The 16,060-nt window shown below is 36.3% G+C and overlaps 1 long non-coding RNA gene across 2 annotated transcripts in view; it reads left to right on the top strand.

The window, feature by feature from the left end:
- The window catches only part of LOC135579339 (uncharacterized), a 60,306-nt gene that overhangs the window by 10,898 nt on the left and 33,348 nt on the right, over positions 1-16,060 (top strand). Inside the window, exon 1 of one of the 2 annotated variants that reach the window (XR_010472165.1) lies at positions 14,095-14,373. The exons of the other annotated variant lie outside the window; for it this stretch is intronic. This is a non-coding gene — a long non-coding RNA (uncharacterized LOC135579339). Of the gene's footprint in view, positions 1-14,094; positions 14,374-16,060 lie in introns of those variants that run through there. 2 annotated transcript variants of the gene reach the window in all.

The following is a 16,060-nucleotide window of genomic DNA, read 5'->3' on the forward strand; positions in this document are numbered from 1 at the left end:
TGTGATAATACATATTAGTAAAATGACTAATGATTCAGACATGGTCTTTTTCTTGTCTGATGCCACAACGATCTCTTAATATACAAGAAGGTATCTATGGAGCTAGGTCCTTAGCAGGTATATATAAATTAAAATCTGAATTGATGATTGCCTTATTTCATATTTTTGTAACGCAAACTTCAGTGATGTCACCATTGACTAGCATCCCTAATGTATGTACCTAATTAAAATACAATATACTTACTAGATATTTGACATAAGAAGACTACAAATAGTGCCTGGTTTTTGCTTTATTAAAATATAGTGTGTTTTTCATTTCAATTTATAGTGACCAGTGCTTAGGAAGTATTCTGAAAGTGATAAAGGATGGAGGCTTGAGGCATCTTACTAAATTAAATTTGGAGAGTTCCTTTTCAGCATGCAGACTTTACTCCAAATTCAGTTGTTCTGCAATAACTTCCAGACCTCTACTTCTTGCATGTGTCCAGAGGTTCTCTTGTTTTGGTCTTTCAGTCTCAGAAAGTAAGATGTCTTTCGTTATTTTCAAATTATTTCCATTTGTGACTGTTGCAAAGGAAGTCCTAACTTCACATCCAATCTGCAATTCCTACATTTAAAAAGATTTTTCATTTCCATTTCCATTTCTTGTTGTTATTTGTTCTAATACTTTATTTTCTCTCATTTTTATTAATGCTTTAAAAAAAGAAAGAAAAACAAAACAAAACAATTCCATGCCCCCCGGGACATCTTAGAAGTAAATGAAGTTTCTTCAACACACTAATATTTGCATTCCATTTGTATGACTGATAGTTACAAAACAGTATGCATAGCATTTAATAGACACATACTCAAAAACTGAAAAAATCATTAATAAATATTTTACTCTAATCAAAATAAGATTAGATTAGAATTAGATTACAGTAGCTTTCGTGACATTCATTAATCTTATTGAAGAAAAAAATTGTGTTAGTATAGTTTGTTTATCTATCTCCTAATTTTTTTTGACAACTTTCTGCAAGGGGATAGAAGATGGTCAAGTTGGTATAAATCAACCACATATCACTGAATTAATTCATTCAACTGTATGGTGATGTGTGTCTACCGAAGTTCTCGCTCCTTACAGTGATTTTCTCATATCCAAGGTTCCCACTTTTACAAAAATTCAGTTGCAGTAAGAGAGATCCAAAGGATAGCACAAACAAACATCTTACTTGAGTCTGTGGCATTTTGTTGTATGCAAACTATTTCTAGCTTGAGCTCTCAGATAGATTTTTCATTTTGTCTCATGTCACTGGTAAGACACCAGTGATATATGGGTCAGTTGGTATCTGTTAAGCATTGCCAATCTATTACAAACAGGAACTATGATGTTGGTACAGTGACAATTGATTGTAAATTTCAGCTCAATATAGTTAATATCTCAGACAGAAAGAGCCAGTATCTGTCATTCTATTCTAAAATAAAAGCCCAAATTCCCAGTAATATAAAACATGATGTAGGTCAGCAAGAATCCCAGAAGGTCCAACAATTCACTCACTCTATATGGTAGATTCCCAGCGTATATTCATTGTCTGATATGTGTCACAAAAGCAGAGAATTCTGGTCTTTCTTGCAGCTCAAGGCAGAAGAGGTCTTTGAATGGTTCCATCACCAAAAAAACAATATTCTCCACCTTTCTCTGCTAATGAAGTATTTTCTACTTTGTCTCTGTTTCAAGTGATGACATTATAACCAAACAAAACTGATAGTGTTCATCAGTCCTCTTAACTTTCATACTGTCAATGTAAGACTTTAATACTTCCTTTCCCCCACCTCTTCACCCAACAGCAGCCATAGAGCACATTCACAGAGAAGCAAAGTAGTTTGTCTCCCAGTATGAGCTGTGCCCAGCACATAGAGCCTGAGAGCAGGGACGATGGGTGATGCTGAGCTGCAGGCAGCACTGTGCATCTCTCTGGGTTCCCATGGGACTCTGGGAGAAACACACTTCCAGTCATTACAGTCCAGCTGTTATCTGTTGGCAAAGACACTCTGCAGCCACCCTCAGCAACCCAGGCAACCTCCCTCTTACGGGGTGTAGCGTCCTGTCCAGATGCATTGAAATCCCCATTGACAGTCACTTGTGCAGAAAGTATGATGGCCTGGGGACCGGCTTATGGACAAGTATGCTCCCGGAGAAACATTTGAGCCTCCTATCCAGATATATCCTGTTTTCCTCTTTAGCAGCTAAACCCAGATAAACCTACTATTCTTCACATCATTTCCAAGGACTAAGAAGAGTATGTAATCTTAACTGTTGTCAGATTTTGTTACACTTGGTGCTTCTGAAAATACATCATCAGCCTCTTTAACAAGATAATTAAACTAGCTGGAAAAAAAGCTCCATGTGGTAGCTACCACAGAATCTGTTCTATAACCCCACTACTCAAACCTAACTTTTTTAAAACTCTGATGTGTCTGTAAATCAATGAGCTATTTTTATTTGTTTACCTTTTGGTAAGCTGTTGAAACTTGGAATATATTTATAAATGCTCATATTTCCTGTATTAAGAATAGCAAGTTCAATACAAAGAACACCTGAGCCCAGTGAATTTTGTCAGATGTTTGTGTCATCTCATTATCCATCTTTTCAGAGTACTTCACCTCAGTTTCAGTTTTTTAATGAAAAAGTCATTTCTCCTGCTGATTTGATTTAGTATCTTACTGAATTTCATACTTGTTTATGTGTGAGATAAATTCCCTGTTCTGCCACATCTCCTCTCTACTCTTTAGAGTATTATTGTCAAAAAGTGTTATGCCACTTTTGCTGTCTATGCAGCTGAATATTTTAACAAGTAGCAATGTACCTGAACTAGTATATCAAGTTTATACTTCCTCATATTTTAAATGCATGGAGACACAATGCAAATTTAAATCAAAACTATCAAAATTAAACATAAATTTGTTATTCTTTCCCTTAAAGGTAAGTGTAAGCAAAGTCAAAATAAAGCATGGTCAGAAAAGTTGTTACTGGGGAATCAGCATAATTCAGATCATGTTCTAGGTTCATTTTCAAGAGCTTATTTGATGTCTAGGGACAATTCTATCCAAGCAGCTTCTGCACCATGAAGTTGTTCATTTTGGTGAAGATCTGAATCTGGGAGAATGATCTGAACTAGACAACAGCTTCCCCATGGCATAGCCCAAACTATTCAAAGGTATCTAGTAGAGCAGGAAAATGTTTAATTGCTTCAGCTGCTAACTGCTGCTAGATCACTTGGATGCAAGGCAGGGTGGGTAATCACATATATCCTTTGCACAGAGGCTCCATGAGAATTTGGAGTAAAATGTCTGCATCGTGTGTTCTTCGGGCAAAGTTTAGTACAGGGTAAAGATAGTTTGGAAGTAGGTCCTGCCCACTCATTTTAAAGATGTCTTTCTCAGAATCAGCTGTTGCTTTGTATTGTTTGGTGGTGCATACAGACATAATCTCCCCAAATACCGACATACACACAGGTCCATGTGGCAGAACTTCCTAAACGACAACATGAGAACTGCAGCAGACCTAACTGTAAAGGCTTGTAAGGGAGCAATTTCATAACTTGATCTGGGTTAACTCACTGCCCAAAGCATTATTTTTATTATTTCTCTAAAAACCTGCACTAGCTCCAAGACCTGTGTCCCACAAGCTTTGAGGCTTTCCTCTATCTTCCCTTAACTTCCTTCCATAAAAAGGGAATCTGCCAGCATCTAGCTACAATATGTTGTAAGCAGTTCTCAGTTTCTCCTTCCACAGGGTTCCTACAGTCCACAGCTTCTCTATATCCTGCTCTGAACTCTATTCCAGCCAGCCCATGCTGCACCCAGCATGTCATAAGCTGTTGCAGGAGTTCTCCTGTTTCTCTGCTGTAAAGCTTTTTCAACTTTCCTGCTTTCTGACAGTTTGCCCTTGCTCTGATTCCTGCCTTCCCAGAGTGCAGTGCCACAGTCTGCTAAAGATGGTGTGCCAAGAAAGGCGAACGCATCTGCCCATGCATCTTGGCTAGGTCAGCAGAAGGAGAATTGACTTACTAAAATGTATTTCTGGAGGTTCTACCTTTCCTTCATCCAATACAATCAAATATACTAGAGAAATAATCCCTAAACTGGCTAAATAGTAACTAAAAAAATGTAAGGCACTTTGGAATTTAATTAATTTTAACTCTAAATGGTTAACAAAATACAGTTGGATTTTAAAAAGCTAGGTTGGATCTTTAGTTAGGAATAAGACTTAAATAATCTATAGTCAGGAGCAAGACTCAGTGTTTGGAATGGAAGACTTTATCCAACCAGACTTTTATTTCTACCAACAGAACTAGATCAAGTTATAACACTCTAGAAAATGTGATGTTTTGCCATAGTAAAGTGTTAAACTCCATATAAAGTAACCAAGTCTTTATATCAGGTGAATAAGAGGCAGCTGGGCTTTGTATGTTAATAAGAGTTAGAATTCATTGGCAGGGTATGAAAATGAACACAATAAATTATAAAGCCAAATAAAACTGTCGAGACGCATTTTTGGAAACTTTATGATTTTTGGGAAAGATTTTCTGTACTTTTCACAATTATTAGGTGCAACTAAATAACAGGTGGAAAATGAAAGTACTAATTCTGAATGTCTGGGCAGCTGCACAAATTAAGAATAAATTTGTGTACACTGAATAGAAAAGAAATAAAAGACTGTCCTGATGGGAGAATGATGTCTCATTGCACGGTACAAAGCTGTAGGTTAGGGAGTATGTTCCAAGAGTTGAAGGGAGAAGCTTGATTAAGCACCAGTAGAGCAGAACCCCAGAAAACCATGGCCAAACTGCAGGTTTGAGCCTCATATTTTAGTTAGCTTTTATTTTTATCACTTATTAATTTTCTAAGCACTATCTACAGTTATACAAAGTGATTACTGTGTGGATAGAACTTTTACAGCCTGTCATATCTCCAGTCTTGTTTTGAGTGATCCCCTTGAGTCAGAAGACACGGAGTGCTCCCATCAATTTATTTATCCCGCCTCTGTGCTCCTACAGCTTCTCAGCAAGTCTGGTCACTCTAATCCTAGACATTATTACGGCCTTCATGAGTAAGACAGAGACAAGGATTACAGAAAGAATTTGTAAAACACAGACCAAAGTTGTCCTAGTTGTTTCTAGAAACATAAATATGTTTATTAAGTTCAGACCCTAGTTGACAGCCTCCTTTTCTAGTCAATGCAAACCAACTGGGAAAGGCCTGGCCCACAGAAGGGCCAAATCATTTTCAGGAGACACTTGATTTGCTTCTCACTGGAGTTATCTGATTCTATCAGTTATAGAAGAAGTCCAAAGCAGCTGGGCTCTTTGGAACCTCAATTAAATACCTAAAATTTGTCAGAGTAAGATGGCCTTGGGAAAATGGTGCCAAAGACTTCAAATGCACCAGGCTCTGTTGTAATTTAGTTAACAGACTTCCAAATGAGACAGAAAATGTGATCAAAGTATCACATTAAAGCATTATTAAGAGGAAGACACTTTGATCATGACTAATGAGTTGCAAAAGCAGAAAAAAAGACAAGACTTCAATGAATATAAAGATAATTAAATGTAAGAACTAATCTTCCTCCATACTGTCTTATTGACAGGGCAGAGGTTAATATTAGTGCATATTTAGACAGACGTTATTATCTAATTCTCTAACCAGTCCCTTTCCCTTTTCCTGAAAGTAAAAAAGATCTAAGTTAAAAGATTTAAGTTCTGTGAAGAACTAGCACAATAAATATGTGTGGTAATAAGGCTAGATTTAAATGGAATTTAAAATCTGCTAATTTACCACAAATTATCTTCATCTTTTATTGATCTGGAAAAGGCCATGCTACCAAAAATTACCAAATGCCTTAAAAATGCTGCTGAAGCAACCGTTCTGAAGTATCATCACAACTGTTCGTAGTATGAAGAAAAAAATATATAACAAAAATAATATTCAAGGTCTAAGGTTAAATTTCAGCAACAATGATGTATAAATAATATATTATACAATAAGTTGTATATAATGAAATAGTGTTATTATACTATATAACTATACTATCCTATATTGAGACTACATAATTATACTTCTGTTATATAATTATCTAGTATATAATTTACAGTATATACCTTATTCTATATTAATAGTAAAATGTTATTATAACATGTTATAAACACAGATTCAGTAGTATTTAAGTCACCTTTTACTAATATGCACATGGTAATTTATGCATGTCTTATAGGGTTCTGCTTGCTGCAGAACAATGTTTAGATTTCTCAAAGTGAGGTTGGTGACAGGTTCACTGTATTATTTACTACGTGGGGGAAATATGCCAGGCCGAATGCTGCTTACCTTCACTCCAGGAGCCTGGTACCCATTTATGGAGCAAACTTTCAGGAGTCTTCCCTCCCTGATAACCATTGTCTCGGGAGACTATATTTTAGAACTCCAGAGGCAAACTTTCAGGCAAGTCCTGATAACCATTTGCAGAGCAGACTTTCAGGAAACAAAATCCTCAGAAAAATAATAATAATAATAATGGAGTAGAATATCAGGAGGGCTGGCTCAAGCTGGATACCTGCACAGAGGTCCAACCTGACTGTAGAAAACCATAGATTTTTATATCTTTACAGACCATTCATAACATGATTCGGTCCAATAGCAATATTTCACTTTGGGGTCTTCTTGCTTCTCATTGAATCATTTTCACTGATCTCATATGTGCCCTTATTTTGTTTAGTTGTAGACATTGTTTACAGTCCATAGCCTTGTAGGCGCTGTTTTGTCTGAATAAAGCCTTTTCTTCTCAGCAAAGTGCAGAACAGGCCCTGTTTTGTGGATGTCTGTAATGTCTCTTTGTTATCCCTGAAATCATTATTTTTCCCCAGTCAGTTCCGTTCTTCCCAGCAAAACGCAAACGAGACCTTCTCTTGCAAGTGTTCAGCATAGTTTGTAGTAGCTTTTGGTAAATATGAGCAGAACTTCACAGCTTAAGTTTTTAGAAAATCCAGTTTACTAAGTAACATGAAGCAAAGAGTATATTAAAAATCGTACAACCTTACACTTCTAAATTAATCACTATATTTTGTGTGCATTTATTTAAGCTAAACAATTAATTTTAAACTTAAATTTGGGTCATCCTCTGACCTGCGAGTAATAAAACCATTGCCATACAGCCAGTTTCTTTAACAGAGAGCTCAAAGTAGGCTCATCCAGACTGTCATATTTATAGGATAAAGTGGTTGACTCATAGTCAAATAGCACACAGTGGGAAAGGTCTACACAAGACTCCCTGCACCCACAACTCATCAGTGTTCAGCACGTTATTCTGCTTCCTTGGGTATTTCCTAAAAGGAATTCTTGGCCTGGCTACGGCTCAGGCCTTTCCCTCCTCTCACCCTCAATCAAACTGCTGCAGGTTTGGCTGGGGGGGTCAAGTGCATCTGCCAAAATAATTATATAGCATAAGTATGCTCTATAACTGTACTATATTGATACCATATAATTATACTTATATTACATAATTATCTAGTATATAATTTATAACATATACCTTATTCTGTATTAATAGTAAAATGTTATTATAACATGTATTATAAACCCATATTCACTAGTATTTATGTCACCTTTTAGTAATACACATGTGTTAATCTAAATAATGATACATGGTCAGTAGCCTGAATATGATTCAGGGTTTTATTGACCCCTTCTTTACTGAATTAAAATACTCATATTTTTAAAATTCAAAGATCTGGAGGAAACAAACCTGTCCATTTCATTGTGTGAGCGTTAAAGCTGGTGGGGGGGAGAGGGAGAAACACGGCAAATTTGTCATGTTTGTTGTGAAGCTGGAATTCGGTTTATACCTTCTGAGAACGTCTGCCTTTTCTCATTGGTAGAATGATGTTACCACGAAATAAAAGAAAGCAAAACCAAAAACGCTTTTAAGCTGATAAATAGAAATGCTTTTAAAGTGTGAATTAGAATAACCCTGTGGAACTTATTGCCAGAATATCACTGACCTTGGAATTTTATCAACTATTATTTGGTGTTGAACAAGATGACCTCCAGAATTTCACAGCTTCAACCATTCTGTGGTTAAAATGATTAATAGCTTAAATAGCAAGCAAAGTAGCACATTCATAATTTCATAGGAATTTGTAAAAAATACACTAGGGGGGAAAAACTCACCTGTGTTATGCAAATTTCCACAGGAAAGAAACAAAAACAAACAAACAAATACAAACAAACAAAAACCCAAAGAAAATAAAAACACACACAAAACAAACAAACAAACAAAACAAAACAAGCAAAACAAAACCAAACAAAACAGAACGAAATATTCCCCAAAGAAGTATTAAGTTCGCCTTGTAAATCTTTGGTCAAAGAACCCCAAATCCCTCTTGAATATATATTCTAAAATGTCTCAAGATAGTGACCAGTTCTGAGAGGAAATAGCAAGACACAGACTCCAGCTTCAGTGTAGCATTTACTTATGAACTTTTAGTGGTTTATGTATTAGACTACTGTCGCGGTGAACTTCCTTTATTTCAGTTCCCTAGTTTTAATTTCCTATTTTTTCCAACAATGAGATTTTTAAAATACTTAATATGATAGTATGTTCCTATACCTCACCTTGGTATTAAAAAAAGTTGATGGATTTTTTGATCCAGAAGTTTAATTTTAGTACAGTAAAATCTCAAGGTTCATGCTATATAATCATGTATTACACCTGTATGTTGTCTCAATCAAAGAAATGCTTCATGATTAGAAACTCTGAATCATCAAATATAAAACAAGATCATGCTTCTAGATGTCAAGCGAGTACTTTAAAATGCCAAAATGAGTGAATTATTATTATGATACAAGTTCCAAATCACTGAAAGACAGCATTTTTCTTTGCAATATGCGTTCAGGGAAGTATACAAATAATGCAAATGCTGAACATGAGGTAGAACATTGGTAAAGAGCAAGCAATAGGTCAGATCTCACTCAGCTATCCAAACCTTTTGCTTACTCTTCATGTGAATCTATTTCCAAGCGTATCCCTGCAATCTTAATTCTCCACCAGCACAGAAACATTTCAGAGGGAAGAAAAGGGGACAACAGTTTGAATCTTTTTTCTTATTAACATTCTGACAAGAAAGGAAATTCTAATTTCCTAAATGTGACTGTTTTATTCTACTGAAACTGTCTCTCTTTAAAACTGTTTTAATTATTAAATAGAAAAGAAAGGTTATTTACAAAAATGCACATTTTTTTTCCTAAGGCAAGAAATAACACATCAAAATTACTGAATTAATTGAGTAAAGCAGCAACTTGTTCCTGTGCCAAATTATCAATTAATTCCTTACTTATCAAAATATGTGTGGAGCAGATTACAAAAAAATCAAAACAGTAAGGAGAATGAATATTAGCTTATATTGCTGATCAACGTGTCTAATAACCTTTGTTAGCATTTGCATGAACAACAGTGTTTTTCAGTATTTCTAAATTAATGAGTTGCTCTTTGGCCACAGAGTTTATGACTGACAGATGGTGGCTGTGCAACCTATTTTGGAACAAGTGCAGCTGACAGACTGTAAGTGGGTAGTACATATAGCTGGCCAGTCTCAGTGCTCTGTCCACATATGAACAGCACAGTGTATAAGGTAATTGCATTGTTTGTTTCCTACTATTTAAAATAAAATTAAATGCTTTGCGTGTGAATACAGACTTTTTTTAAAAGCACGAGTTCTTCAGATGGTACAAACTGTGTTCACTTGACTGATAAGTATGGAGGTAATAGAAACATGTTGATTTAGATAAACTGAGGATGTGACCACTAGTACATGTATCAGGAGTCACAGAAAGATATAAAGAAGCTCCACTGCAAGTTGTAAAATTTTAAAATCTAATCTTCTCCAGACAAGAAAAAAAAAAAATCAGTATGTTCTATTGTTTTTATCCATCAGCTAGCAAAATGGTATCTCAGGCCCTGATTATACTCTACAAGATGCTCTCATAACATGAATTAATAATCTTTATTTTATTGCAAGGGCACCAGCAGGCTATCAGAAAGGTAAAATTGTGTTGTGTAACAGTTAAAGCTTTTCTGAAAAGAGAAAAAAATGGACATAGAGAGAAGGTGTTTGGTCATAATAGGTAGGAAAACCTATTGATAAAATCTTAAAGTTAGGTCAGCTTTACCTCATGAGATGCTTCAAATGGAGTGAACACATCTGAGCACGTCAGAACCTATAGTTAGTATTGTATGTACCACACTTAGTAATAGACAGACCTATTTAATGAAGCTGTGTGGCAAAACTTTTCCTGCAACAAAAAAAAAAGTTAAAAATGGCTGTGATGATTTTATTGCTCAGAACACCCAAAGGGCTGCCCCTGAGAGAAATAATTTTTTGGAACTCTTCTGTTCTTTGAAAGGTCAAATATAAATCTTGGAAGACCTTAGAAACTTTGTGTCATGTTTAATTCCAGGATGATGACATTTCATCTTATTAAGGGAATTGCTTAAAAAACAAATCTGTTACTAGAATGCACAGCTTTCAGACTTACAGGAAGACTTTCGTCTACCTGTGCTACTGTTTAGAGAAAAAAAAAATAGTCGCTAGGGAAATATTGACACAGCACCATGAAGAAAGCTGTGTTGCTTCTAACACTCATCAAAACAATCAGAAGAACAAGGTGGTTATCTGTGTACCTACATAGGGCACAGCATTTTAAAATATTGACACTGTTGCTTGAGGAACCATGAACATTAAAGCCTGAACCGGAGATATTGAATCTAATTAGCTATTTCCATGTAAGAACTAAAAAGAGAGGTCTGTTACAAAACTATTTAATAAATGCATTATATTTTACCTAATTAATGCTTATCTAGAAGCCAAGGGCCGGTTTCATTTATAATTATTTATGTATTTACTTCTTGAGTTGAACTGCTGGTACTGTTGAATTCAAGGATTTCTCTAGATATAACCAACAAGATACAGGGTATTCAAGCTAACTTAGTCATATTCTGTCCAAGAATGTTGTCCTGTTTTAACTCTGTCCAAAAGACTGCTGGTGTGAAGTGCCACATAAGAGGATGAGCTCAAAACTAAATCAATTTTTAAGCAGCTTGCTTACATTAAATTTGGACAGGGTTTTTTGTTTCTTTTCTTCTTCAAGCAGACAAGCCAATGTCATTAACACTCTCAGTTCTCGTGAGCATCCATGTTGCTGAGAATAATATTTTTCCAAAGCAAAAGAGTTGATGATCTTTTTTTTAAACATACATACAAAAATGTCCATGAATGCTTTTCCAAATGGCATTAAGCCAGATGAGAAATAAAGGTCCAGTCCCAAGTATAGTTGTAGTATATATATGCCTTCTTCCCCAGCGTAAGTACAAGAACCACACTAACATATTTTTTTTTCCCGTAATACACCCCATGCTTATGGATCAATGCTCTCAGCTATCCCTGGCAAGATATCATCTCACTATCAATAGTGACGTCTACTGTTTGAGTTTATTGGCTGTTTGCAGCTACTCTCCTTCCATCAGCAGTTACTTTACAACAGATTGCTGGAGTGCTACACACAATGTCTGGTTAAAGAATGGAGTTTCCTGATGGCTAGCAGCAAGAAATATTCCGATGGAAGAATAAATTAAAATATTTTTATGCTTGGGCAGATTTTTTTAAAATTCTGAGGGTTTAACAGCAAAATCTACCATTAAGAAAGATTTGGTAAGACATTATAGTTCAGTTTCATTGTGTTCTATCTATTGCATGTAATAAACAGGTTAGAATGAAACTGTCCTAGTACATTTTCAGAACATACTGTATATGCTTTGGGCAAGTTGTGAGTTATATGTACACAAATCATGCAAATATAAGAAAGGTCACTCAAAGCTAAGCTAAAGTTTTAGTTTATATTAGAAATGTGGTGCCTTAAATCTCTGGTTAGCTTGGAAAAAATTGGTATATTCAGTTCTGCTTCTGAGCAGGAGCCAAAACCAAACATTTTTTTTCATATCCCAACAGAAGGCTTCATTATACTCAAAGATGAGTAAGGTTTTAGAGAAAACAGAGATAGAATGTAAAGGGATTTCAATTTATGCAAATTTGATTCTTTAGCTACAAGTACCATAAATGTGTGTATTCTCTGATAATTCTCATCCTAATCAAATTACAGTCCACCTGTCTGTAACAGGGTTGTCTGCCTCATAAGTTCCAAAAGCTCTAAGCTAAACAGCCCCGTTCAGCTGCCCCATCTAAACAGTGCGTGATTTCAGAGGAAGAAGGTAGTTTGCTCCTCTGAGAAACTGGGTGAAATAAGGGCTGGCAGACTATGATTTGAAGATGGAAACGAGCCAGTTGTGTTGAATGCAATGACAAAATATAGTGGTTAGTTGCTGAAGATGGTTTTATTCTTAATTTCTTAGGATGGGTTTGGGATTTTTGATGCTGAGGGGTCATGGAAAGGTGGCAGCTGGGAAAACAAACTTTGTGAAACAGTGTTTAAAAAGCAGGAGAAGTGCTGTTGGGAAGTTGCAAGCAGGAAATCGCTGTGAAAGGGAATGTGGTCACCAAGATGCCATGCAAGAAAATGTGACACATTGATAAGAATAATGAGCAAGCAGGAACTCTGCAGAATACAGTATTCATAAAGCTGGTCATAACATCAGTGTCTTCAGTACTGGGAAAGTGCTAAAAGCTGCTGGCAGAAGGACAAAGAGAAGGAGAAATATCTTTTCTTGCAGTCAGAGTAGGTTAGGAAGCAAAACTGGGGACATGAACCCTTCTAAATCAGCATGCAGAGAAAATGAAGCAAGGATAGAACACAAGGGTAACAAACTTTCCCTTCATTTAAGCAGGTCATTTTGAAAGTAGACTATTGTGGAGTGTGACAGAAAATGCATGACAGCAAAGGAGGAAATAGAAAAAGTTGTAAGTCAGGAATCAGCAGGGAAAATGGGCTCTGAATTTGTAGACATATTTCATGGGTGCCAACTCATTTAACTACAGAAAAAACTTGAGAGGTATGTTTTGTAATTAACAGGCATGAGGTGGAATTGTCTGCTGCAGATGAGAACTGAAGAGAGACTTGAAAATAATGTGCTAGCTGGGATTGGTCTCATTAAGCTGGGTGGGTACATTGATAGGTGACTGTTATTGAACTGTGCCTCTGGTTAGCTGGTGTCTGAGATGAACTCTGAGAGACAAAGGCCAAATGAGGGAGCAGCTGAGGGGGCTGAAAACTACCTGGCATAGAATGAAGGAAGAAATGTGTTTTGAATTGCAGGACTTGGCTTGTTTTTGGGAAAGATTTTAAGAGGGTTGCGTAGCATAGCTAGGTATAACTAGACCAACTGTTCAGTTAATTGTGCTACTTCACTACTGCAGTGAACTTGAGAGAGAGGAAATCAGGCAGTAAATGGTTTGTGGGTGGTCAGAGGAGGATGGTGAAAATCATTGGACACATTTTGCTACAACCTCTCTGGAGCTCATCATATGCCATGAGGTTCTGAGGTATACTACTGCCGTATGGTGTTCTGAGACATGTGGCTGCCCTACACAATGAAAAAAATTAAAAACGCCCCCCATTTGGAGTTGTTTGTAGTGAACAACGCCTCAGTATGTGTCTGTGTAACCTGGAGCACAATCTAACAGTACTAGGTAATGGCTACACTATTTACAATGATGAAGATTAATGTCAACATTTTATCTTTCTCCTCTGATAATTCATTCCAGATAAAAACTTGTGATTCACTTCTCTGGTACAAATAGATCAAGGCTATCATGTAATTGGCTGAGTTCATCAAGTTCACTACTTTCATAAAACAAATTGGAACAATTTCTTCCTTCTTTCTGTCAAATACAAAATGTCCAAGAGATGTGGCTGAAAGCAATTACATAAATGGCAAAATACGTTTTACAATTGCCTAATTGTTTCAATTTTGAAGGTAGTTCAACATTTTTTTAAAAGTACTGAAGTTTTAAAAGATGAAATAATCTTTGGCAAATATCTATTGACTTTTGACTTAATCACCTGCAATGACCCCAGAATTTGAAAGAACCTTTATGATGCAGCAGCAAATGCTCTGTAGAGGCAATGCTGGATGTGTCAGTTTCAGTGAACTGGTGTATGCAGATATTAAGTATTTACAGTAATAGCTTATTTTGTGTCCAAATAGGATGCTGTTAGGAAGAGAAAAATATTGACCAGGGCACTGAATGAGAAGGCTGTTATTTGAAAAAATGCTTGCTGGAAGTTGATAAAGCTAGAAAGGGGAGAACAGCCAGGGCTTTGCTGTCACGTACATAAATAATAAGAGGGAATGAAAACCACATGTGAGAGAAGTTACCTGCAAATGGACGGGTGAGTAGAAACCAGAAGGATGAGGTTGGGAGCAATGATGTTCTTTAAGCAAAAATGGGGAAGGGTCACACATTGCAGAACAGTAAACTACGATGTTGTAATTGTACCTGGTAGAAAGGACACTGTCTGGTCAGGAGGACTCAGGAAAGGGATTATCTTTTTGGAGAGTTATGCCTAGAAAGCCACCAATCATATTTGTTTTAACAATATGTTTCTGAAAATGTATACATTCGGGAAGAGCTTAATAGATGGCAATAGGTAAACTAAATTGTTTGTGAGATTTTGTTAATAACTTGCTTTGTGTTTCGAAGGGGAAAGGGAATACAAGGGGTCTGGAGCATGTGAGGAAGTTATTAAAGTTCACTTTTATGCTAAAGAAAAAAAGATTAAAAATCTGTATCTAAAATTAATGGCTTTTCAGAGCAAAATCTCTAGCAGAGATCTAATGGTAGTTATACAGCTAGACGTTAAAGGAAAGGGCTAGCATTTCGCTGAAACAGAGGATGGCCATTGGCATTTGAGGAGTCGTAATTACCCTGAGTTCTGCTGGATAAAGCAGCTGTGGAATGAGTTCATCTGCTCGTGAGTTGAATTTAGCCACTTGACCTGAATGCTTCTTTTATCCAACTTCATGCCTTGTTTAGAGTTCTGCCCCTTCCATGTTACACCCCTGTGTATCTAATATTTGATTTGTAGTGCTGTACCTCAGAGTCATCCATGCTGTGAGTGAATAAAAAGGTAGCTTTTAAGTAAGGTAATTTATTTATTTTAACTAAATGGCTTGTGCAAGCTCCATGCTCACTGTTGCTCTATGAATTCCAGCCCACACTTAGAAGTAAGCTGTTCTGTAACTGCCAATCTGCAGACTCAGCCTGGGATATGGCAATCACACCATCTCTTTTTTCCCTCTCCTTTCTTCCTTATCAGCTGGCATAAAGAGTCTGTTCCTATTAATATCTATGCCTGAGGATAACTTGAAAAATATATCGGAGAAGCGTTTCAACAAAATTGATCATTATGAGAGAATTTGCCCTCAACATGCACTTTTTTGACTATAATGGTTTCAATGGGGAAAATGGCTGTTTAAATAGTCAAAGAAAAAATTGACTGCACAATGGGAAGGGGCTTGTTGGGTACAAAAGTACTACTTTACAAAGTTCCATTCAAAAGGAAGCTGAATATTACATGCAAGGAAGATAATGTAAAACAGAAGGACTTGACACTGAATACTCACTAGAGAACTTCTAAAGAAAAGCAATTCCAACAACAGTTTTGAAAAGAAGAATTAATGCTTTCAAAACATATTAGAATATTTTCTTTCCATTAGAAGACAAGTAGCTGTGCCATTGAGAAAGAGAACAGCTGGCATGAGAATCAGTGACATTTTTATCTCAACTTACAAGTGCATGAAAGAAGCATTTAACTAAGAGTTCAGCTGGTTAATGGCTCCTTGTATAATGTGTGAATGAATATACCTATAGGGTCATAAAACCCAGGAAGTTACCTAAATACTGAATAGTGAGAGGGAAAATAATGTCTATTTTTCAAGAAAACTTGTTTTGTTGCTTCTTAAAGTTAGGAAAAGTTCTATCGTGGGCTGAACAGCCTGGGTATGCTAGTTCTGCTTCTGTCCTGCCAGTTGACTGAAGTTCACCACAGTCCCTCAAAAAGACTTGGAGGTCAGGGA

Source organism: Columba livia, chromosome 4 (genome assembly GCF_036013475.1).
Source record: "Columba livia isolate bColLiv1 breed racing homer chromosome 4, bColLiv1.pat.W.v2, whole genome shotgun sequence".
Taxonomy (NCBI): Eukaryota; Metazoa; Chordata; class Aves; order Columbiformes; family Columbidae; genus Columba; species Columba livia.